The 24,931-nt window shown below is 38.0% G+C and overlaps 1 protein-coding gene across 12 annotated transcripts in view; it reads right to left on the bottom strand.

Moving 5' to 3' along the window:
* gramd1bb (GRAM domain containing 1Bb) overlaps positions 1–24,931 on the bottom strand; it is a 180,758-nt gene that overhangs the window by 111,494 nt on the left and 44,333 nt on the right. For 2 of the 12 annotated variants that reach the window (XM_048167845.1, XM_048167844.1), the window contains exon 1: positions 18,985–19,494. The exons of the other annotated variants lie outside the window; for them this stretch is intronic. The gene's annotated coding sequence lies outside the window, so the exon portion shown is untranslated. Of the gene's footprint in view, positions 1–18,984; positions 19,495–24,931 lie in introns of those variants that run through there. 12 annotated transcript variants of the gene reach the window in all.

Genomic DNA, 24,931 nt, shown 5'->3' on the forward strand with positions numbered 1-24,931 from the left:
GTAAACAGCCCAATGAGAGACATATAAAAGAGCCCGCAGGCCAAACATCCTGACCGCTGACCCAGTACTGAGAAACTCAAATACACTCCAGTTGACATCCAATATTTAAACAATCACTTCCACTGAACTGCTCAGGCCAAAGGCACACAACACAGAAGGCCATATTCCAAATCACTACCAAGTTAGCATCTGATTATTTAAAATGAAGCAACTAGACCAATGTGCAAATTGCAAATCAGAGAAGAAAATGTATAATGTTCAGCAATACCGTTCCACATTTCTCCTCTGCGGAACAGCAGGAAGCCGCTGTCAGGTTGCGAGCGAACTGTTATGTTGACGGATAGTGACAGGATTGGGTTACTTTGAAATGAGAGGCTGTGTCATTGTGTCAAGACAGACACTCAAGGCTATCGCTGCTACATAACCTCGCTTCTCTTCCTCTCTCATTAACAGAATGACATATTTAATTATAATTCTTACAATATGTGTGAACTAGAGGTGAGGTGCTGCTTCTGGAAAAGTATACTGGAAAAAAAAAAAAAAAAAATCAAATATTAATAACAACTATAACAGTATCTCAATGATACTAAAATAACATGGATTCACAGTCTTTATGAGCATTGTAGAACATACAACTGTTAAGTATTTGCCAAAAGGGCAGAATAAAGTTACCCATTCCTTTTGCCTGAAAGATGCAAATATTTTTGCTATGTACAAGCAAAATGAATACAGGTGCTGGTAAGTAACCAAAATAGACATGCAAATGCAATCAGAAAATATGTTTTTTTTTTTTTACATTTCTCTCAAAATAATTCAGATAAGTGACGTCACAGACTTTTACTTTGTTTATCTGACAAACCACAGACTATAGAAAAATGTGTTTCTCTTAAATAGCACATTATGATTTGTATCTAAGTGGACATGAAGAACACTTTTTTTAGTAACTAAACTTATAAAACGTACAAAAAAAACTGTATTTAAGGAAGTGCCTGGGTTAAATACAAGCTAAAGTGCACAAAATTACAGTTATTTTATTTTATTTTATTTTATTTATTTTTTTGTACTTTTGATCAAATAAATGCTTTGGTGAGCATAAGAGATTTAAAAATTTTGAACAGTGTTCTATATATATATATATATATATATATATATATATATATATATATACAGTATAAGCTCTATAAATGGACTAAACTGTACAGTTCTCTCTCTCTCTCTCTCTCTCTCTCTCTCTATATATATATATATATATATATTAATACCGGTCAAAAGTTTGGAAACATGACTATTTTTAATGTTTTTTTAATTAATTAATTAATTTATTTATTTATTTTAAAACCTGTGATGCTTTTTCAAGATTCTTTGATGATTAAAAAGTTTGGGGTCAGTAATTATTTATTTATTTTTTTGAAGTACATTAATACTTTTATTCAGCAAGGATGTGTTAAATTGAAAAAAAAAAAGTGATAGTAAAGACTTATATTGTTAGAAAAGATTTCTATTTTGAATAAATGTTGTTCTTTTTAACTTTTTATTAAAATTAATTTATTAAAAAAAAATATTAAGCAGTACAACTGTTTCCAACATTTCCAACATTCTTTCATATATTAAAAATAGCAATATTTCCAAACTTTTGACCAGTACACACTATATACAGTGGTGTGAAAAATATACCTTTTTTTTTTTTTTTTTTTTTTTCATGTTTGTCTCACTTTAATGTTTTAGATCATCAAACAAATTTAAATATTAATCAAAGATAACACAAGTAAACACAACATGCAGTTTTTAAATGAAGGTTTTTATTATGAAAGGAAAACAAAATCCAAACCCACATGGCCCTGTGTGAAAAAGTGCTTGTGTTGTGTTTACTTGTGTTATCTTTGATTAATATTTAAATTTGTTTGATGATCTGAAACATTAAAGTGTGACAAACATGCAAAACAATAAAAAAAGTCAGGAAGGGGGCAAACACTTATTCACACCACTGTATACCACTATATATATATATATATATATATATATATATATATATATCAGTGGCGATTTCTTTAAGACTGCAAGGGAAGCTCGGCTTCCCTTATAATGTCACAAAATTAATGGTCAAATATGTACTATTGTATTAACATTTTATTGACTAAAAATGCGTTAGAAAACGTTCATCTCAAAGACGAGTTCGTTCAGAATCAGTTACATATAGCAGGTCGGCTGACTCGATTTCCTTCTCATACATTCCCGCAGCGTCACAGTGCATTTCCCTATTGAAGCCCAGCGTCCATTGACTTCAATGGGGCTGCTTTGAACGGTTTTTTTCAGCGCTTCGAAACTAGACGGTCATTGGATAAACGCTGCGATTATGTCCCGCCCACGGACGCTCAGCGTCTCTGGGGGTGAATGGGGAGTGGGCTGGCCCGGACTCCGAGCTTCTGCGTGATGATTGGAGGGTCTGTCGAAAGACTGCATCTCCTTTTGACTGACAGCGATTCTGTACTATAAGGAATCACTGAAGCTATTCGCGCTCAGTCCCATCGCGGATTTCTCAAGTTCAGTCGAAATAAAAACTGCTGCAACCTATTTCTTTGATATTTGCTTGGCGAAATTGCTTGATTTTCATCATACATTTCACACAATTATACACCACATTCCTTGTTTCAGTTTTACAGAGTTTAATATTTTTTTTTTTAGATCGTTCATTCATTCATTCCTTCATTCATTCATTCATTCATTCATTCATTCATTCATTCATATAACGTTAGTAGGCTAGGCTAGCGTCGTGGGTGAAACTGCGCACGATGGCAGACGGTGCTAATATTGTCGACCTGATTTTGGCGAAGCCATTTGAAAGTGTTCCTTACGAGGAAAAACTTAGAATTAAACAGCAGGGCAGATCAACACCTAAGATTGATTTAGTGCAAAAGATAGGGAAAAATAACAGCTAATTCAGCTCTCCTGGTATGACAAAGTCTGTTTAATGGAAGTCATCCAAACTGTTCTCATTAGTGGCAACAATTGGAGCTACATCTGCAGGTGTAGAAAGGAGCTTCTCCTGTTTAAAGCGACTCAAGTCCTACACCCGAAACACAATGGGCCAAGGCCGTTTAAGCAGCCTAGCTCTGCTGGCCATTGAGAGGACACTGGTCAAGTCACTTGAAAAGACTCCTAGTTGGTACGACAGGGTCACAGACCATTTTCTTGAAAAGGAACGTAGGGCAGAATTTACTTTTAAATAAATAGACAATTTTATGATGTAGGCCGAAAATGAGCTTCCCCTCTCTGACAGACCAGTAGCCGCCACTGGTATAGAACCGTATAAACCTGTGTAATTATCCAAACTTAAATGTGATCTAAATATGTATTAAACACTAGTTTGTTTTATGTTTGTATGTTTAGAACACTAGTATGGACATTTAAAATGTAACAGTTGAAGGACTTGTAAAGAGACCTACTAAAATTCTTTTTATTGAAACTTTTCATATCCTGTAAATTAAACCCAGTGAAAATGACAGCCTTTGCATTACAAGCCGACAAGCTATAAATGCAAATAAATCATTTACTGTGAAAGAGGAGACGATCCTCTTGCTGAGATCTGAGATATATCAAGAGAGCTGTTCATTCGAATATGAAGACACTCACATTACAGTCATCCTTCATCACAATGTAATAACTTGGAACAACTTTACATAACCAAGGTCATGTGAATGAGGAAAAATATTATTCATCAATAATAGCCAACCTGATGGATAAAGTCCTGCCCTACATTATATTAAGCATTCAGGAGCAGAACATTTTATTTTATAATCAGAAATATTGCATTACCAAGGTTAAATGCTTTGCAAATACAACACAAACTGCAGTTTCTGCTGCTATAGCTATATTGTCATATATTTTACCTCTGTGATATATCTGTCTCTGGCAGAAGAGATTTATCTCATCAAGCCTTTAAATGTTGTACACTGAACAGCTGACAGTTCATTTTCATTCTCCCTCGACCCTAGTAATGATTAGAGTGTAATCACGCATTCGGATGAAAAACCCGTGCCTGAAGTATTTAAGCTCCATTAATGCATTCGTCTACATCACAAACGAGTCAACGAGTTTTGTTTCATAAGCAGCACGTGTGTCTCTGTGGAGCCTCACAGCAGGAATTTGAGGAAGATTTCCCTCTGATTGCTGGAGGGGCCATGTGATGAAAGGCTGGAAGAGAAACCACATTCTGCTTGATGTACTGTAACGCCCACAGAGATGTGCCTCTAATCTAGATCCCAACACATCCACACGAGTGCTCGCGGATTCCCCTTCTCTCCGGCGGAGACCGAGTTACTGGCAGAGGTGTAAAGTACTTGAGTAATTTTACTTGATTACTGTACTTAAGTATTATTTTTGGGGATTTTTACTTTACTTGAGTACATTTAAAAATCAATACTTTTACTTTTACTTGATTACATTTTTTGAGAAAAAAAAGTACTTTTTACTCCTTACAATTTTATTTACAGTCAAAAAGTACTTATTTTTTGGAGATCACTTCATTCTATTTTCTTTTGCTATTACCAAACCAATTGAATTGCGCTGATGACCAGTTTAATTTAATGGTTATTTATTCAATGAGATTCATTTTCACATTCCATGAAATTGGTCAGACATGTTCATTGGTCCTTTGGAAGTGACGTCATGTTGCATCAATTACCACAATGCACAGCACCTTGACCTCAAAGAATATACACTAACAAGAAGCAACACTCAGCAGAATGTTCCATTGCAACACCTGCGCCAGCAGCGGCCTTGTATTTCTGCCATTTTGGGGTGAAGGCGACTTGGCAGTCCACTAGTTTCTATGGCAATATCAGCTGCTTTGTTAAAAAAAAAAAAAAAAAACTTTTTCACAAAAACTTTTTGCTCTCAGTCAGTTTGGGTTAAAACTCTTTAAAAGATCTAGTATTAGTATAAGACTTATAAACACTGAATTAATACCGACATATGAAATTGAAATTATGACATGCATCAGAAAAATTGGGAATGTTGGACAATAAATATATGAATATAACAGCTTGATTTTGCAGTGTTGTCTAATGTCCATTGAAGCAAAAGTGTCCAAAAGTGGGAATTATGCGATAATGGACACAGCAGATCATAAGATCATTGTGTTTGTAGCGTGATCCATTAAAACGTACAATATAGCTTATTTCAGTTCAGATCTAGATATTATTATTATTACTCCACTAGGTCTGAAATATATTGTTCGCTGCAAACATGATGATCTTAAATTAATTAATTATTAATTTACTATTAAAAAATGTGTAAAGTTTCATAAAATGAAAATGCTCAATAAAGTAGGCTAACTACGTTACCTCAGATGGATGAATGGTTGGATTCCACAACTGGTAAAATAAAACGTATATAAGACAATACAACATTTACTGTAGGATCATACAATTTACTGGTGACTTAATTTAAAAAACTGTTCTACTGTGCTTCTGGTTTGGCAGTGAAATTCAGCGATTTTGGGTGCATAAGATGTGAAGGATTCAATGCTCCAGTTAGTATTTTCACCCCAGAATGGTGGCCGCGCTACCAGAGCGCCATCTAGTGACTGTTGCCTAAAAAGTATCAGAGTGTCGCCTCTTGGGTTCTAAGCTCTTTGTTGACCTGGAAATTACAGTGGGTACGGAAAGTATTCAGACACCCTTAAATTTTTCACTCTTTGTTTGTACACATAGCACCCCGTATTGACAGAAAAACACAGAATTGTTGACATTTTTGCAGATTTATTAAAAAAAGAAAAACTGAAATATCACATGGTCCTAAGTATTCAGACCCTTTGCTGTGACACTCATATATTTAACTCAGGTGCTGTCCATTTCTTCTGATCATCCTTGAGATGGTTCTACACCTTCATTTGAGTCCAGCTGTGTTTGATTATACTGATTGGACTTGATTAGGAAAGCCACACACCTGTCTATATAAGACCTTACAGCTCACAGTGCATGTCAGAGCAAATGAGAATCATGAGGTCAAAGAAACTGCCTGGAGAGCTCAGAGACAGAATTGTGGCAAGGCACAGATCTGGCCAAGGTTACAAAAAAAAATTCTGCTGCACTTAAGGTTCCTAAGAGCACAATGGCCTCCCTAATCCTTAAATGGAAGACGTTTGGGATGACCAGAACCCTTCCTAGAGCTGGCCGTCCGGCCAAACAGAGCTTTCGGGGGAGAAGAGCCTTGGTGAGAGAGGTAAAGAAGAACCCAATGATCACTGTGGCTGAGCTCCAGAGATGCAGTCGGGAGATGGGAGAAAGTTGTAGAAAGTCAACCATCACTGCAGCCCTCCACCAGTCGGGGCTTTATGGCAGAGTGGCCCGACGGAAGCCTCTCCTCAGTGCAAGACACATGAAAGCCTGCATGGAGTTTGCTAAAAAACACCTGAAGGACTCCAAGATGGTGAGAAATAAGATTCTCTGGTCTGATGAGACCAAGATAGAACTTTTTGGCCTTAATTCTAAGCGGTATGTGTGGAGAAAACCAGGCACTGCTCATCACCTGTCCAATACAGTCCCAACAGTGAAGCATGGTGGTGGCAGCATCATGCTGTGGGGGTGTTTTTCAGCTGCAGGGACAGGACGACTGGTTGCAATCGAGGGAAAGATGAATGCGGCCAAGTACAGGGATATCCTGGACGAAAACCTTCTCCAGAGTGCTCAGGACCTCAGTGTGGGCCGAAGGTTTACCTTCCAACAAGACAATGACCCTAAGCCCACAGCTAAAATAACGAAGGAGTGGCTTCACAACAACTCTGTGACTGTTCTTGAATGGCCCAGCCAGAGCCCTGACTTAAACCCAATTGAGCATCTCTGGAGAGACCTAAAAATGGCTGTCCACCAACGTTTACCATCCAACCTGACAGAACTGGAGAGGATCTGCAAGGAGGAATGGCAGAGGATCCCCAAATCCAGGTGTGAAAAACTTGTTGCATCTTTCCCAAAAAGACTCATGGCTGTATTAGATCAAAAGGGTACTACATACTGAGCAAAGGGTCTGAATACTTAGGACCATGTGATATTTCAGTTTTTCTTTTTTAATAAATCTGCAAAAATGTCAACAATTCTGTGTTTTTCTGTCAATATGGGGTGCTGTGTGTACATTAATGAGGAAAAAAATGAACTTAAATGATTTTAGCAAATGGCTGCAATATAACAAAGAGTGTGTTTCAGACACCAGTGTTTCAGGCACTGCAGGATTGATTTTTAGCCCCAAAAGAGCTAGGCTTGACACTCACAGTTTTGAAAATCAGCTTCTGCTCAAGTTAAATCCAAGGTTTTGCAACTTTGAGTAGCATGTTGCATACTGGCATTAGGTAGTAGTCTTATAGTTTGATAATTAAATACAATTAAACACAAACAGTTCTAAAGGAGGATAAAACTTTGTATGTGGTTCATTCACTTCATGTTTTTAGAGATTAAAAGCTTAAACAAGAATCTCTAGTTTTCATTCTTGCTGTTACTTTTACTTTTTTAATACTCAAGTACAATTTTAATGTAGTACTTTTTTACTTTTACTCGAGTATGATTCTGGACAGAGTAAAATTTTCACTCAGTACTTGTACTTTCACTTGAGTAACATTTTTGAGTACTTTTTACACCTCTGGTTACTGGTGACTTACAGTGTAAACCTGAAGAAGGCAACTGCTGTATAGTACTTTGAGTCGAGGTCTGCTCATCTTTACTAATTTGACATGCTATAATTAGAAAGTGTGTGATGTAAAATGAGACACAAGGGACATGTGCCAGAACCTGGAATAGGCAAAGAAAGTGTGAAACTATTAGAAAACTATTCAAGTAAAATCCAGAGCAACCACCCGAGGATAAAGTGTAAGCAGACGAGACGCTGATGAAACGGATAAAAGAGAGGAAATACTTACATAATCAATACCTCATTCATTGTGAGCCTTGGATTATCTGTTATATCTGGCAATGATAATTCTTCCCCAATTCTCATTACTGTAATGTATAAAAAAATGCACTGACATAATTATAATGCAAAAAAATATAATATAATATAATATAATATAATATAATATAATATAATATAATATAATATAATATGCAAGCAATAAGGTATGAGAGGCAGTGCTGTATCGTGAATAAGTCATGGCTGAAGGGTGTTGTTACACTCTAAAAACTCCTGGGTTATTTATTTAACCCATTTTCTGGGTTATTTGTGTTGGGTTAAAATTATGGGTTATTTTTTCAGCGAGTAACCATTTTCTGGGTTATAGGGCTAATATTTTGACCCAATTCCTGGGTTGTTTAGGTTTCTGGGTTATTTTTCAAAGAGTAACCCATGTTCTGGGTTAACGCCCCTTCCCCCCGCCCCCTGCTGTTGTTCTGGAATTTTCTCACAACAGTCGTTTGAAACAACCGTCACTTGAACTTGAACGCACTCGATCCGTTTTGGTCTGGGCTTCTTCGGTGCAACGTCGCGTTTTCAAGGTAAGCAAGTATTTTCAGTGTCAATGTAACGTAAACTTTTCTGTGTCCATGTCCCCATTGCTATTTTAGCACCATTTGTTGAAAAAATGACCATGGCTTACCGTGGTAATTCTGTGGTTAGCATGTAGCCGCCTGCGGATATCGCGACAACATCTAACTAGTTTAAAGTCCGTGTAAAGTCAATATAAATATGTGTTTTGAGTTTGTCAGACTAAATAAGAAAGTGTTATTAACCACCCAGCCACATTTGAATGATTAAAAATAACGATAAGTTCATGAAATTAGGTGTCAAAATGGTTGAAATGCTTTTTACACATCGTTGAGAAACGTATGACCTATTTAATGTGTTTAGAAGAAAATGACTGAATTTACTTTACACGGTCTTTAAATTCTATTTTCCATAAACTGTGCTGTACTTATCTCATTGTTATAATACTGGTAATAATACGACAGGTAACGTTACAGTGCAGCTAGTGGCGACTTCATGCCGCGTTAAGGGGGTCGAACACCAGACGAGAAGCGCCGCGCCGCGTCTAGGACAACTCGAGGTATCGCATACTTTCTCAGTTTATGGCCAGCAATATTGTTATGTTTAAGGACATTATGAAATTAAGATAATGTCAGTATTATGTTATGATTGTACTGTATAATTAAATACAACCGTTGCTGAGTCTGCAGTCTGAACACTTTACCTCAGAGCGTCTGTTAATTGAATGAATTGAGAATATCACCTGAAAATACAATAACATCAGCAATTTTTATTCATGCAGCTGATTTCTGTAAATTAATGTAAAACTAACTTTATATTGCAGCACATGGTGAAGTCAGTATATACATTAATGACGATTTGAGACAAATAAGTGTAAATTTAATATAAATCTATGTACATGGCGCTCTGTGGCGCTGCAGGATTTTGAACAAGGTCCTGAACCGTTGCTGGGCGCTGAGAGAATAATGAAATGGAGAATAATGAATGAGAAAATAACTCATAGAGAATAATGTGTTTGAATTTTAAATAAGCTTCTCTTCCGGTGTGCGACCCCCTTTAGCCGCCGCTAGAGCGACGAGGCAACACAATAGTTGAGTTATGATAACCAGCTGCGCTGTGCTTATCATATTATACAGTGCTCTAAGGGCTTAAGTAGTCAGAGTTAAAGAAGTGTGTCAAGTCTTCAAATTGTTGCTAACCTCTATTGTTTTCTCCAGGTCTTTTTAAATGGACAGCTTTGTTGCTGATAAGCTAACTGAGTGGCGGATGTCTGAGCTGATTTTAGAGCGTTTTACTCTTTTAAGGGATAGTTCACCCAAAAATGAAAATTTGATGTTTATCTGCTTACCCCCAGGGCATCCAAGATGTAGGTGACTTTGTTTCTTCAGTCGAACACAAATGATGATTTTTAACTCCAACCGTTGCCGTCTGTCAGTCTTATGCTGTGTTCACACCAAACGCGAATAGAGCGTCTGGCGCGAATGATTTCAATGTTAAGTCAATGTAAAGACGCGTATACGCGCGTCTGGAGGTCTCGCGGCGCGAATGAGGCGTTTAGCGCGGCGTGGAAGACGCGAATTCGCCTCATTCACGCGAATGGTGCTTTTTGTGCATTTACGCATTTGAAGCGAATTCGCGTCTGACGCCCGAGTTGAAAAATTTGAACTTTGGCGTAAATTCGCGCCGCGTTAACCAATCAGGAGCCTGCTTGCTGCTGTGGCGGCAGGCCCGCCCGGAGTCACTCATTCAAAATGGATGAACAACTGATATTATCAGTCACCCAGAGATTTATGACACAAGTTCATACTTCAGACAGGAATAAAAAGGACCTCGCTTGGAAGAGTGTCGGTGAGGAGATTGGGCTACCTGGTAAGTTGTAAATACACATTTCACTTTTGAGTCACGTACACGTTTATCGACCCGTGGCCTTCCCGCGACGCTGACCCCTACGCCGCTGTTCTGCTCTCCAGAGCAAATACAAAGCGGTAGCTCTCTCGATGAACGCACGATCAACATCAGCCATCTTGCAAACAGACAACCGCCTAGCACTTGCCCCTCCCACAAGAAGCGGATTTCGCCTCGGACGCGCGTCAATTTCGCTTCAAACGCTTGTTTTTTACGCGCGTCTATTTCACTCTAGACGCGCGAATGCATTCAAAATGTTCAAGCGGCAAACTAGATGCGGTAGACGCGAATTTGACGCTCTATTCGCGTTTGGTGTGAACGCAGCATTATAATGCGAGTGAATGGTAACACAATTTATAAGAGTCAAAAAATATGCTTAGACAAATCCAAACTGAACCCTGCGGCGCGTGACGACACATTAATGTCCTAAGACACGAAACAATCGGTTTGTGTTTTCGGTTTCTCGCACAAACCGATCGTTTCGTGTCTTAGGACATCAATGTGTCGTCACGAGCCGCAGGGTTCAGTTTGGATTTGTCTAAGCATATTTTTTGACTCTTATAAATTGTGTTACCATTCACTCGCATTATAAGACTGACAGACGGCAACGGTTGGAGTTAAAAATCATCATTTGTGTTCTACTGAAGAAACAAAGTCACCTACATCTTGGATGCCCTGGGGGTAAGCAGATAAACATCAAATTTTCATTTTTGGGTGAACTATCCCTTTAACTGCCCTCATATCATCTCTCTATACCTAAATATTTTTCTTTAATATGACTTAAATGTGTCAGTGCAAGATTTTGTGACAGTCACAACATCTTTGACAGTGGGGAATGCATCTCTATAATAACCCTTATAGTTAAAAGACACTTGTGCCTTGTCTTTAAGCTGTTATGCATAATAATGGGCCAGATATTCACCTTTGCATTAATGTCATTATTACACTTGTTAGTGAAAGAAAAGATGGACAGGATAGACTGTCATTCACACAAAATGGGTAATGCTGCAAAAGAACCACATTAGTTAACTAGCAAATTGGGCCACTTTTCTTTTTTTTTTTTTTTTTTTGCTTTTTTCAAAAAAAACAAAACAACAGCATTACCTTAAAAGTGATTATTTGTTAGCTTGATAATCAAAGAGTGTCTGGTGACTGGTGAGTGGTTCACAATTGTCTCGACTTATTAACAATACTCATGTTGTCTTGTTTTCTGTCTTTCAGGTGAAGACAGAGATGAGGAGGCATTTCTTCTCTTAGATGAGGACACTATCAAAACTCTTGTCCCTCAAGTTCAATCCAGTTATTGAATGTTGTGAAATGTTTGAGAGAGAATGAGTTGTTTTTCTATTTTTTCTAATGTCTAATGTTATTACAGTGTGACCTAAGATAAATAGGTCTAAGTGTGTAGAGTTTATGTAAAGTTTAATTTAATTTAATGCAATAAAAAATGTAAAAGTGCTTGAAGTGTTATTTTCTGAAATAAGGCATACTTGCATAGTAACCCAAGTTAGGTTATTTTTGACCTTTGACCTTTGGTTAAAAAGGGACCTACTAATTTCTGGGTTATTTCAATTTTATTGGGGTTGCTCTTTTGACCCAGAAGCTGGGTTATATTAACTACAATTTTGGGTTATTTTAACCCAAAATTTGGGTCAGGTATTTAACCCAGAAGTTGGGTCAAAAAGAATAACCCATTTTTCTGGGTTGAAATAACCCAGAAATTAGTTGGTCCCTTTTTAACCCAGGATTTGGGTCAAAAATAACCCATTATGGGTTATTTTTGACCCAGGAGTTTTTAGTGTGTAGGCACGACGTGAAGCGGAGTGCCTGCAACCCCTTCAGCTGTGACTTATTCACAATACAGCACTAGCCTCGAGTACCTTATTGCTTTTATAAAACGGTTACCACACAATACAAATATTAAAGCCAGAAATATGTATCAATGCAACTTTCATGAAGTAAACTTTTACTAAAAGCCTTCCTTCCGGCGGAAAAAATAGTCCCTGACCATGAACAGCAACAGAAGTTACATTATTACGCCATCAGATGGCGGCAAAGACTGTCTTTATGAGTGTGTCAGTCAGTAGCGAAGACTTTTACATTGAAAAGACTGAATTGTTGTGAATACGGAATACAAATGCTTGACTAGTGCTGTCAGTCACGGAAAAATCATATCATTGAAAACACTAAAGGTACTCATTTATGTTATTCATAAGTGAACATTTTTTGCATTTTTGTTATTTTTGCATTTTTCAGAGCAATTTCTGTCTTCCGGTTTGAAAAGCTGAGTCGGAGCAACGTCACAAAATCTGACGTAATCGTGTACTTTCGGCCCAAGTATGGGCATGGTCGAATATGCTGACGTAGACCGTTTTGAGCGATTCTCGACATATATTCATGACATAAAGCTCATTTAATCCAATCACTGCGCTGTAGTATGCATAAGATTATAATTGCGGTATTATGCATGAGGAAGTATCACTTCTCTCGCCTCGGTCTCTTGTCATTCAGAGACGTATCGTTGGTGTTCGTTACCTCAGTGCTACAACACAATGTGTTTTCCTGCGACACGACCAGAGCAGAGGTTTGTGTGCATGTGGATTGTTTTGCTGTAATATACCAGCACAAATGGAAAATATGTTCGTGTGAGATCGCATTACAGCAGAGAATTCAAATGTCACAAAAGTGCGGCTCATTCACCTCTGCCTGCTCTAGCTGCGTTCAAACACGCGAGCCGTAGGCTGTTTCCTTCAGCATAGCAGCATGTGTTGTTTGTATTTTGCTCGCGATGCGGTCAGAACTGGAGTTTGAATACGAACACATGAAAAATATGACTGTTTTATGATATACACGCGGAACGCGCATATGATCGGTTTCAGCGCGGAGCTCTGCGATGAGTTTAATAACACTAGCCACGTGGCACATAGCTCATACAGAATAAAGTATCTGTGTTTAAAGTTTTTATTTCACACATTCTCCAGCACCAAACGTGAACCAGCACGGTGTAGTTATGCACACATATTTCATCAAGTCTTCTTCAAATGAATTATATGTGCAAACTGGACACTGATACAGTGGATGACACGATTATTCTAATAGACAAAAGACGTAATCAAAGTAGCCTATTATTAGCCCTATTAAATATTCGTTCGCATTTCTCCCTTGTGCTTGGGAGTTTGTTGTCATTTTCTCCATGCTCATATATTAATATTCATTATTCTGTATAATGAGTGTGTTCTATGTATGTGCTTCATTGGTTGTTCTCTCACCTTCACATAGGACTGACCTGAAGGAAAATGCTAAATCCAAATAAGGTAATAAACTCGCTCACTCGATCTCTTTCTCACAATACTCTTCTACATAATACAGTAAGCTTCAATGAACAATATCAACTGAGAACATACAGTTTACGTTGCTAAGAGTGGTTGCTAAGGGTGTTGTTTAGTGATATCCTGAATAAAACACAGCTATTGACCAATCAGAATCAAGGACAGGAACTAATTGTTTTATATAATATAATATAAGTATTTTATAATTTTATAATTTATTAATGGTAGCATTTGTTGTAATGCCTTTTATTCAAGCACATTTTAATAAATAATAATAAACAAATTCATTGTGTCTAGATGATTTTCATTATTTCATTAAATTAAGTAAACAATTCACATACATTACAGTAACAAGGTCTTGAGATTTTTTTATTTTCTTCCATTCTGTTGTTCTTCATCTCGAAGAACATCTTATTCTTTGCTGTCTGCTCTCAGTAAGTGTGGTCTGAGGAAGCTGTAGTAAATATAAGCACAGACCGTCGACTCAGGAAAAAAATGACACCAAAGATTACCAAAGATTTATGAAACGAGTTATGTTTAACCATTAAGGAGAAATCAGAGCAAGTGGCAAATGTCAGAAAGACTTGCCGAGATCAGGCTATTCTCAGGGGGGTATGTGAGCGCTGAATCCCTGATGATCATCTGGATCTCACAACTCAGAAAATGTTGGAGTGTCAAATTTTCAACTAGATGCTATCTTTATGAATAAACCACAGATTTGAGGTTTAAACTACTACATTCTCATCTGAAAAACGCGCAAAACTACATTCTGTGACAGTAGTATTTCAAAAAATTAGTGTTTTTTCCCCCTGCTCCATTGCCAAAATGCTGTCTGTTTAGAAAGTACAGAGACACTCCTGGAAGACCTCTCAGCCAATCAGATTCGTAGACCAGAACATACTGTTGTGTGTGTGTGTGTGTGTGTGTGTATATATATATATATTACATCAGATCATAACATTAAAGTACATAATGAAAAGGTTGTTTATACTCAAACTTTTGTTCATGTTCCTTTGTCAGATTTATATTGCTTGTTTCTCCAAAGTCACATATATCTTTTCAATAATGTATACATGAACCAGGTTACCAGATACAAATGTTCATTCCTCCACCCCCTCCAAGCTAGTTTTATTTCTGTTTTTCTGTAATGTTATGTAATTTGCCGTGTGTAGAAATTTCAACAAGGTGGCCTGGAAAACATCCCAGCAGGACGCAGTTGGCGGGATGCACTGCAATGACAACACAAGCCAGTGTTTCACTTGCTCCTTTATTCAGGTCAGCACTGTGTGTGAGCTTCCCACTGCCAGCCTACTATACAAAACACCAACCTCCAAAACTAAATCATCAGCAAATCATGACAAGATCTGAAAATAAAACATTCATTTGGCAACTTTGTCCATGTAAAGTATTTAAATCCAGAATCATGTGCAGTTTATCATGAGTAGAAACTATTGTAATCATATATACTTATTTTCCATTTATGTCTATACAGTAATCCAGTGTATAAACACCCATGTGGTCTGTGCAGTTTCTATTGTCACATGTTTACTGTCACAGTCTTAATGGACAGCACACCTCTAACCAACATACATTTTCCACTCTTTACGGCGGTGCTGCATGACCTTTGACCTTTGGCATGATAGTGAAGAGGTCCTGTCAACTGCAGAGAGATGGATTACCTCCTCTGACTCTTCAAAACAATACCCTAAAACAATGGCATATATATTTATACACTGTACTGGTGTCTTCAAGTCTCTTTTTTTACAATTTAAAGGTGCACTATGTAAGTGACTGTACTAAAGCATAAAAATACCATAACATGTTTGCAGATATTTATTAAACATGCTCAGTTCACATATTAATTTCTCTGAAAACCATTGCTACAGCCAGTTATTTTACTTTGAAAATTGTGTTCCGTGTCGGAATTTCTGTTTTTGTTTTGGTCTGTGCAAGACCGCACGTTGCCAATTTACCCAATAGTATTTAACCACCCGGGTTGCCAGTTGGCGGAAAACACATGCAGCGAATTGCAGCCATGGAACTGGGTCAGAGTTCGCAGATTCTACCCGACCTACAAAGCCTAAGCATCCATCAAAAATTATTGAGCTCGCTCCCGTTGCGTATCTTCAAACTGGCAACCCGCGAGAGCATGGAGTCTGAGGAGGAGGGGGCGGGGCAAACAATATTTTGAATTTGGACTGCAGTACCCATTTCAACCACTAGCTGCCATTCTTACATAGAACACCTTTAAGAAGCTGACATAAAAATAGTATGTGTTTGAGTCTAAATCAGTTTGGGTGTTAATAAAACGGACACAGACATATGACTGCACCTGTGCATTGGCTGGTCAAGCTTGTTTAATGCTATGTAAGCATAAAAAAATTATGAGACAGTTGTGGTGATTTCAAATATGAAATTTAATCATAAGCTTAGTGAACAGCTTTGGAGAATTTGATGTTGCACATTTCAAAGAGATAGGAGCTGCACTTGCCTGACTGAAACAAACAAAATGGCCGCTGAGTGAAATGATTTGCCTTAAAGGGACTTTGATGTGTATCAAGTATGTAACTGATGCTTTAACTACATATATTATCATTCTATCATTGTATCATGTGCTATATGCACTTATCTTTAAATACAGCAGGCTGCTGGGTTTTGATTGACACACAAGACTCCTCCACAGAGATGTCCCGTGGTTCCAACTGTACTAACAGATTTACTCCAAAACTATCTTGCATTCCTTGAATATGTCATCCTTTTAAACGCATTACATCTGAAACAAACAACACTAAATGGGGATCATTTAGCGTCTAGCTGCATAACATAGGCAAAGTGAAATCTTTATGTTAGAATGGACACCTGTTCACACACAAACACATGCATACTGACATTCACACACAGCTTTGCTCTTTAACTTTGAGTGAAACACACAGAGAGATTATTACCATGTGCCGTTCGACAGCTGGGAAGAGCTAGTGTTACAAAATCAACAATAGTCTGAGTGTTTGCGTGAATGTGTGTGAGAGAGAGGGAAGATGACCGAAATGAGATTGAGACATTCTGATACACAATCTCTACTGTATTCGAAAAAGCAAAATAAAATTTCTTCATCTACAACATGGATAATGAAACATTTCAGGCCCACACACACACAGAGAGACTGAGAGAGAAGCCCCATTACAGATATTTCCACAGAAAAGGCAATTTTGAGCAAAAATAGGCTCTGTACCGGCCCCTTAAACCTGCCTGTCTCAAATCAGAAAGCACCAACGTCAAAGTCTGGGTGCTGAAATAATGTCCACACCATGAAAAAGCTTCCAGAACAAACACTGACAATCTTCAAATTATATTTACAAAAACTGTACTTGTAGATAATAAAATATTAATTTAAAAAAAGGCTACCTAAAACTACTTAAAGAGAACAACTTTTTGTTTGATTATGCGAACATTCCATTTTGAAGACATTATGGGATCATTGTTATCATATATTCTCTGAACAAGTAGTAAAATTAGTGAAAAATGTGAAAAAAAAAAAAAAAAAAAAACCATAAACATTAATGTTTTTGTTCTAACATTTGGAGAACATTAGACCTGAAGTCTGAATAAAGTGTTTTATTAACATTACTGGAAGAATGTTTGCTCATAACTTTGAGAGAACCTTGGCAGAACATTAGCCAATGTTCTGAGAATGTTCTGTTCAATGTTCTGTTCCCTGTTAGCTTGGGAAACAGTTGCCTTTGCTATGATGAGCAACAGTCATTATTCAGAAATATCTGACTGATGAATGCTGCAACCTGGCTGCACGGTTATGACAAAAATCATAATTGTCGATTATTCCCTTGAAACTGTAATTGCGATTATTAATTACGGTTATCACAGTTTACATTGAATGATGTATTGAATGGCTTTATACCATTGTTTGAAGCAACTGCATGCCATATTTTTGTATAAAAATAAAAAAAACAATCTGAAAACACAATTTTTTATTGTTTTTCTATAGCATTAAACCTCAAATGGCAGTGGTATAATAATAGGGGCTTTTGCCACCATTGTGGTTCCCCGAGAACTAATGTTCCCCTATATGGCCTGAAATGACAGAAACTGCGCTTGTTGTTGTTACTTTTATTTTGACGGCGCTGAGAACAGTTCCTGAGCACACAGTGCTCGCATTTTCCGTCTTCATTAGTTTACGATCTCTTTAACAGTCCTGTCTAATACGTTATTAGATAGAACTGTTATACAAAGAAAGTAGACAGTATATGAAACAGTATTGGCTTTTGCCATGCCCGTGTGGTTGATGCCCAATGTCATGTTTCGCTTGGTCTGCTTAAAGTCGCCCTGGATTTTCTCCTTAGCGTACGGTTCAGAGGTCCATCTATCACTGTTTTGCATTTTTATAGAGTTAGTTCATGGAGTAAACATAAAGGCTGTGTACACGGCTTTTTAAAAATTGCGGGTGCTGGTGTTTTAATGTGCGTTCGTACACCTACATCACTGGTAACTCCTTTTTTTGCTGGATTAAAACTTTTGCATTCTGAAGTAGTCATGATTCGCCTCTCACAACGTGACATGCTCATAACACACCTCCTAAACACGCAGAATAATGTAAGTGGATATTTTTCCTTGTAATCGCACCTTTGTATGATAACAAAATCGTGGCATCTGTAATCGTAGTGGCGATTAGAAATTTGATTAATTGTGCAGCCCTACTGCAACCGACCAATCAGAATCAAGTATTCCAGAGTATTCCATTTTTTTTGTTATTTTTTTTTTAGTAATGCTTGCATAAATAACAATTACATAAACATTACCAAGGGATTACATATAAATATTTAAAATAAACACTAACTAGATAAACTCAACACACACACACACATATATACACACACACACACACACCTTACAACAATTTGAGAATAGTTACAATATAAAACAATAATTCATTTCCTGTTCCTAGACAGAGAGTACACATGACGTCACAGAGGGCTGAAGTCTGCAGCCAGACTATGACCCCATCTAACTTTTGTTATCACTGTGACCATCTGTTTAATTCACTCTTGTGTAACCCATGGCAACTGAAACTTTCAGTGAACACAATATCTTAAAATAATTTCCACATAGGCCTATCCACCACAGTTAATTCGTTACATCTCTAACATCTTAGTCGTTTTTAATATCGCGCACTCAAGTGTGTACTAAGAACTAGTGCATTCCTCCTAAGCATCATGAAAAATGACAAAATCTGACTCAACATCGTGAAGAAAATAAATCGTATCTAACTCACCTTTACCTGCCGCGATGTCCGGCGCGCGCACTTTCCAGATGTTATGATTGACATCTCGCGTGGTAAAAGAAGTCGCAACATATTAAAACTCACTAAAAGTCCGTTTCTTCATGTCAAACTGACCTGGGCAGCTGGCAAAATTAGACTGTTGCAGAGTGAAAAAGCTATGCTCGCCAGTTGTAAGGCTCTTAGTGAAGTCCACAACTTTACACACAACACATCGCGCATTCATTTCATTACTCACTCCCGTTAGACCGTCACGGCAACGGAGGGGGGACTCGAACAGGCGAGCAATCACTGCTTCTCAGAGGAGGAGTTCAGTCGAGCCGTTACTCTGGAAGCGGAGCAGACCACCGCGCAGTGACCTATCAGTACCGAGCGCGTGCTGAGCACAACACCGCTGACGCTGCGCTCCGTTAACCCTTACCGAGAGAGAGCAGCCGAACATTAAAGTGTCTGCCTGACGCTTTATGAGTTTAACCAACTTTATGAGACTTCTCTCTGAATATATAACTCTCTCTGAATATAAACTAGACTTGAAAACTTTATAGCATGTTTCAAAAGTCAAAGTGAAGATGTTATATGATCTCTGGGGTTGTTAATTTGGCTTGGTTCCTATTTTTCAAAAATGTGTTATTGCTGTGATTGCCCCAGAAACCACAGAATATTTATTTGTTTGCTGATTTGAACCAGTTTGTAACATTTTAGAAATGTTTATGTAATAAAAACAGGTTGTATTGTCTTTTTCCTCATTCTGCTCCCTAGTTCCCTATGTTGTTCCCTATGACAGCTTTCTGATCTCCTACCTTAAAGGGGTGGTTGATTATGATTTCACTTTTTTAACTTTATTTAGTGTGTAATGTTGCTGTTTGAGCATAAGCAACATCTGCAAAGTTAGGACACTCAAAGTTCAATACAAAGGGAGATATTTTCTTTTAAAGAATTCTCAGTTTAAAGCAGTGGTCTCAAACTGCCGGCCCGCGGGCCATTTACGGCCCGCCCACCCCCTCTACCCGGCCCGCAACTGATCTCAAAAATAAAACATAATCCGGCCCGCTAAATTATTATTATTATTATTATTCTCTAGTTGCTACCTCTCTGATATGCAAAGAAAAAGTCGCCGTTCTAAGGGGCGTTCACATATCGCGTCACATAAGGGGCCGCGCCGCATTCTCCTTTCCAATGCGCTTTCGCTCCAGTGGCGTCTGTCGTTGCAACCATGAGCCGCGCTCTCAATCGCTTCTATTATGAGCGCGCTTGCCTAAATTACAGTAAAAGCACTAGACTTTAAGTCACGAGCGCCGATTTAAACCACCGAAACGCGTCCGATGCAGCCATTAAACGTTACCGATGCTCAAACGGCATCTTGGACAAATGTGGCCCAGCTGTGTGAGCACAAGCGCTGCAGGTGTCTGTCAAGAAACAGAGGAGTGTACAAATGTATTCAGGGATTGTATTTGTTCAGTACAGTGTTGTTCAGTGCAAGATTTTAATGTTATTTAAGCTAACACAAAGTAAGGGAAAATACTTCCACTAGATGTTAAAAACTAATAATGTATGTAACAATGAGAGATTTTTATTTTTTTGGCAAAATAAAGTTGATATATAGCTCCAGTTTTTTTTTTTTTTTTGTTTATTTCTGACCCCTCCACGCCACAAGTGTTGCTGGTTTTGTTCCTAAATTACTGATTTTTTTATTCCATATATCTTGTTGGATGTAAGAAGTCGCACCAGACTATTTCAATTAGTAGTATTATATTAGTAATAGTATTATATAATTATATTACACTCTGTAACAATGAGAGAGACACTGCTGTTTACATTTAGTATGGTAAATAAAATATTTATAGTATAGGTATAAAAATATTTTAGTAGGCCTAATGAAATTTGAAGTAAATGAGAAATAATGCAAAGGAAAGTAAATTTTCTGAAATGTTGCGCTTTCTTGCGCTTGAAGGATAATATGGCCCTCCTATGAGGTGTCAATCACAGAAACGGCCCCCCGACAATTTGAGTTTGAGACCCCTGGTTTAAAGGGCTAGTTCACCCAAAAATGAAATTGCTGTCATTAGATATTCACGCTCATGTCGTTCCACACCTGTAAGACCTTCGTTCATCTTCGGAACAGAAATTAAGATATTTTTGATGCAATCCGAGGGTATCTGATCCACACATAGGCGGCAACATCATTACACCTTTTGACATCCAGAAAGGCAGTTAAAAACATGGTTAAAATAGTCAACATGACTTCATAATGTTATGAAGTGACAAGAATACTTTTTGTGCGCAAGATCAGATACCCTCAGATTTCATCAAAAATATCTTAATTTGTGTTCAGAAGATGAGTGAAGGTCTTGCGGATGTGGAACGACATGAGGCTGAGTAATAAATGACATTATTTTCATTTTTGGGTGAACTAACCCTTTAAGGGGTACAACAAACAGCTGGTAGGGACTACAACAAGCTTCTTCCCGGGTTGGTGACATCACTAACCCTAAAATTTACATAAACCTGCCGCCGAGAACATGCAACAAAAGTTGTTGTTGTAGTAGAGTGTTGTTGCCATGCAGTCATTTTACACTAGACTGCTTCACAAGCGAGGGTCAATTCAACGCTGGATTTGCACAAAAGATTAACATGACGGCACATGCTAGTGGATGAGTTGAATCAACTCCACAGCAACTACATAAATTTATCCACTAACCATTCAGAAACGTCCAGTTTCATTCTAGAAGTTGTAACTTCTTCCTGAGTCTCTCCATCAGTGTCGACTCCGGTTTGAACAATGTAAGGCTGAACACCGTTACTGACAATCCTCATTTTGGCTGCGTGAGATTCTCCAGCTTTGTTGTTGTTGAGCTGTTAAAGCTCCGCCCTCTTCTGGAAAGGGGGGCGGGAGCAGCAGCTCATTTGCATTTAAAGGGACATGCACAAAAATGGCGTGTTTTGCTCACACCCAAATAGAAGCAAATTTGACAAGCTATAATAAATGATCTGTGGGGGATTTTGAGCTGAAACTTCACAGACACATTCTGGGAACACCAGAGACTTATATTACATCTTGTGAAAAGGGCTTTATAGATCCCCTTTAAAGCATCTTATGACAACAACAACTTTTTTTCTCTCTTTTTTATTTTCTATAAATGCCATCATTACTATTAAACGAATTGTAAATTCATCCCAATCTTGTAACTGTAATTGTCTTCATTTAAATAAAAATGGAACATAAACCTAAATTGTGAATGAGCTTGCTTTCTTGCTCTCTCTCTGAACGGATGCTGTGAGTGGGTGGGTGGAGTCAGCGTGTGAGAGAGAGTGTGCACTGCTCCACAGCAAATGGCCATGTAGCAGTGAAAGCACAATGGGTCGGTGTGTTTTTGAGATTTGCCAGGTTTGGCATGATGCCCGCAGTACAGAAGCTCAACAGCTCAGAACAGTAGAGAGAGACAGCTTCTTTTAGACCTACTAAATACCCCAAATGCACATTTGACCACTGATGTGCATTTGACACATTCCAGTTGGCGCTTGAAAAGTAAGCTGTCCATTTGCTTTAATATTTGTTGTAACTTCATAAGCCTGACACCATTTGAAACAAGTTTTCTGTGGTGAATTCTAGGCATGAATTTATGCAAATAATCAGCTATGTGTTGGGTCTTTTGTGTCATAGCTTAGCAATCGCTGTACTTAATCACTGTAATTAGCTTCACATTTTTCACAAAAAAAAAAACATTTTGCTGCTTAGCAACAGGCATTTAATAAGTGTTTTGCTAGTACACTTGCTTTTATAGGTTGTTGTTAGGAAAAAGGCAAAAAGGTTTAATTTCTTAGATGCTGTTACATATTCATGATTATGCCATATTAATTTAAGTCCTAATTAAAGTTAAAATATGCTCATTATGCAAAGAAAATACAGAGGAGAGTAATAAAAATTTAAGATTTTGTGGAAATTGATAGCATGTCCTTATAGAAAGTTTAAAAAGTCTCTGCCTAAGTGCACTTTTTTGGTTACCCAAACATTAATTGTAATTTCATAAATAACAACATGTTAAGGACATAGATCAACGCATTCACATATGTAGCACAGTGCAGATTATACACAATGAGCCAAAACATTATGATCACCTGCCTAATATGCTGTTGGTCCTCCACATGCTGCCAAAACAGCTCCGACCCGCTGAGGCATGGACTCTGCAAGAGCCCTGATCTGGTAAAACTGCAAGTCCTGTAGGTTGCAAGGTGGAGCTGCTGTGGACTGAACATGTTGGTCCAGCACATCCCTGTTTACACTTAAGATGCATTTTGGTCAATCAGATCACAAGTTGACAAGGGAGACACATTCCTGTTTACACGTTCAACCACTTCTGTCCTGATTTCTTCGAGGGGAGGGTCTATGGATGGGTAAATGTATGTTTTTTTTTTCAAATCTTTTGATCTATTGGACAAAATAAGCAATTTACATATAAACATGCCCAGAGATGACGGAAAAACATACAGAGAGCATCAGCTTTCGATTTCTGCTCTGACAGCCGCAAGATCACGCTGAACGTTGTGAGTGCGTGTTCGAAATCAGGAACGGTGAGAGAACATTGTGCTTGGTATGTTTTTCGTATTCAAACCAAACTTGGGTCTTCAGCCGACAAAGTTTAAATCTGTCTGGCTAGCGCGCTTTCCATAATGTTTACGCGTTAGGTCAATATGCGAAGAGTAAGCAGTCTTCTGTGGCTGTTCAAACACATTCGACCACATGAGCGTTTCCACTACGAAAGTAATCCGGTCAAATGCGTATACAACTGCCTTTGAAAGTGGTCGAAAGTGGACAAGCTCAAAGCGTCGTCCACTTGTGATCTGATCGACCAAAACGCATCTTAATACCAGGTGTAAACAATGCCACAGATGCTCAATTGACTATTCGCAAAGACTCGCATTCCTTTAGTTACTGTTGCTGTGTCCGACAAGCCATGCCGCTCTCACACAGTGAAAAATACATCGCGGAGCAAAGAGGACACCGACAACATGTCTACAGACAAGACAGAGCAGGTTACTTATGATGTGAAACAACGTCTCAAATTTCAAATTTTTTAAATGAGTTTAAACAATAAATACCATTTTGTGGCTCTTTAACGTGTTGTGACAGATCGCTGTAGCACCTCAGTTCAAGCAGCTCGTGAACCGATCATCTCTTCCAACTAGTTCATTTATAGCATCAAATAAACATGAATGAACATCAGAAGGAATGTTGTTTCAACTGCGGAAAGAAATCAGTACACACCATTTTTCAAGTTCAAGTCCACCAACGTTAATCTACTAACTCCCCTGACTGCTTTGTCGGACAAAACGGCGGATTCAGCATTATGATTGGTTAGATCGCCTGCCAATCAAACTCTCACCTTCATTGCTCTTGTGGACGCCCAACACCCTGTCGTCGGTTTGCGTTTGTCCCTCCTGTTGGTGAATTCTCACCACTGACCTTTTTTTTTTTTCCTGTGGTATTTTGTTTATTAAAATATGTTACTGTATATTGGTTATCATATTGTTTCTTTGGAAATTCCACTTAAATTGTTTTCTTTTTAAATTAGATGCTTAGCTTGCACTCATTTATGTACGACTGCACTGTACGGATTGCTTTAATTTCGCTGTACTTTTAGTACAGTGACAATAAAATGAATCTTGAATCTAGAGCAACCCAAAGCCTTGCCATTTCTGAGATACTCTGACCCGGTCACATTGCCATCAAAATCTGGCCCTGGTCAAAGTGGCTCAAATCTTTATTCCTGCCCATTTCTCCTGCATCCAACAAAATGAGAACTGATTGTTTGCCTACCATCTAATATACCCAGACCATAATATGTGGCCTTGTTAGGAGATGATCAACAATATTCACTTCACGTGTGACTGGTCAGAATGTTTTGGCTCATCAGTGTAATGCAATTCATTATAAGATTACTTA

This window comes from Megalobrama amblycephala, linkage group LG19, assembly GCF_018812025.1.
Source record: "Megalobrama amblycephala isolate DHTTF-2021 linkage group LG19, ASM1881202v1, whole genome shotgun sequence".
In the NCBI taxonomy this organism is placed as follows: Eukaryota; Metazoa; Chordata; class Actinopteri; order Cypriniformes; family Xenocyprididae; genus Megalobrama; species Megalobrama amblycephala.